The following is a 2,062-nucleotide window of genomic DNA, read 5'->3' as shown; positions in this document are numbered from 1 at the left end:
GGCCGCAGCGGCATGGAGGCTCGCCGGGGGTTGCTAGGAGGCATAAGGGGCAGCAGTGGGAATTAAAGAAAGAAAAGAAAAAGAAAAGAAATATAAAGGAAAAAGAAAATAAAGAGAAAAGAAATAAAGAATAATCTTTTTGTGTGAGTGAAAATTTTAGGGATTCATGGGGTATTTATAGGAGAGAGAGTTGTAGGGTAAGTAGGAAGATTGAGCCTCATTAAAATAATGGGTCAATTAAGTAGGTAAAGTGGGTTAGGCTTTGTTTTACTCTAATGAATTGTAGTATGAAGGTTCATAAAATAGTTTGTGCTAAAATAATTTTTTTTGACCCAAATTAATAATTCGAAACTTTTTAAATTAAATTCCGGAAAAATATAAATAAAAATTTTAAATAAAATAGTTGTCAAGTCAGGTTTAGATCTGGGCGTTGGAGAGGTCACATGGGAGAGAAAGAGAGGTTCGTGGGTTGTGATGGGAGAAGGAGAAGTGGTCTGGTGGAGGTGGGTCCGTGCACATTAAACTTAAGTTTATCATTATTATTGGATAAGTTTTACAAACAATGAACTAATTTTAACCACAATCTTAACCAAAATTTTTTTACTTATCTTGGTGAAGTGAACAATGAATGCGTGCATAAGTTAACTACACTTTCGCACACAATTTTGACTAGATAAGTGGTCACTAAATATTAGAGGTAGCAATGGATCCTAGATACAGTTCGGATCTGATGGATCCTTTTTTTGCTCATCGTGATTTGAAGTGAAATCAAGTTTGTGAAATTGCATTATATTGGTGAAAGGGATTCTATGGCAGCTCGAATCACATGCGATCACAGTTGATATTGCTGAGAGCCTGAGATCAGGAAAGGGTTTTAAGTAAGGAAATTAAGTAAAAAGGATGGTGTTATTTATTTATTTATTTATTTATTTTTCTTAGTAATTATGTGTTTTAATAGTGATCCGTAAGTAACCACTATAATAAAGATAAAATAAATAACATTTATTTTACAAGGCTATTATAACCTGAATTTCATATCGTTAATAGCGGAACCAACAATCGCTATAGAAAAATGCTATGAAAAACTAATTTTGTTGTAGTGCTAATGAAGATGAATCAAGTGGTCCAAGTTGGCGAACCAAGTGCGCATAAGTCAATTTGTCGAAAAGGATCCATCCCCGGTAAATTTCTAGTAAACTAAGTTGTCTATTAGTCATTGTGGTCACTTGAGCCCTAGAATATGTAATGTTGTCGGAGGACAAAACAACTGATAAGCTAAAGTGATAGAGTATATAAACTAATCGCGAGTTTCAATTGTCACCTTAACCTTTTGGTTGAGATGATCTTTTAACATGGTATCAGAGTTAGTGTGAAAAAGGTCACGGGTTTAAAACTCATTCACCTCCACTTTCTAGTGGAATATTTTGCACTAAGTATGAGCATACATGTCACATCCACACTTCAAGCCTAAAGGGCTCTCATGTGAGGTGATGACATGTGTGTGATTGAATATAAACCAATCCTAACCTCAACCATCAGCTTAAGATTTTAGTTGAGACGATTCTTTAACACAAAGTAGTATCCCACGCACTTGTTAATACATACATCAAGAAAAGAGGACACGTGAGTTGGTAAATTTGACGTAGCAAACGAATCCTTTAAACAAACCAAGCAAGGTGTCAGGCATCCTGTAATAAGCCAAAATATGTACCTTAAGACTAGAATCCACCTTCCAAGTGAAACCTAGACGAAGAAACTTCAAACCCTCCAGCAAACTACAACATCCCCATGATGGACGAAGAACCCAATCTGAGCCTTGAATTGCAAGTAAAGAAGGATAAATAGATAGCAAAAGAAAAGGAAAAAGAAATGAAAGAAAAAGGAAAATTAGAAGAAAAAAAATAATAATAATAATAAATAAAGGAAACATGCGAAGGAGGAAAATAAATGAAAAAGGGATTGGAAACAAAAGAGTCAAACTTTTTACAAAAAATTGTCTATAATTACCAAATGTTCAGTTAAGCTAAATAATAGAGTATAAAACATATTCCTAGACCTCAAC

Source organism: Chenopodium album, chromosome 27 (assembly GCF_948465745.1).
Source record: "Chenopodium album chromosome 27, dcCheAlbu1.1, whole genome shotgun sequence".
NCBI classification, from domain to species: domain Eukaryota; kingdom Viridiplantae; phylum Streptophyta; class Magnoliopsida; order Caryophyllales; family Amaranthaceae; genus Chenopodium; species Chenopodium album.
This window is presented reverse-complemented; position numbering follows the sequence as displayed.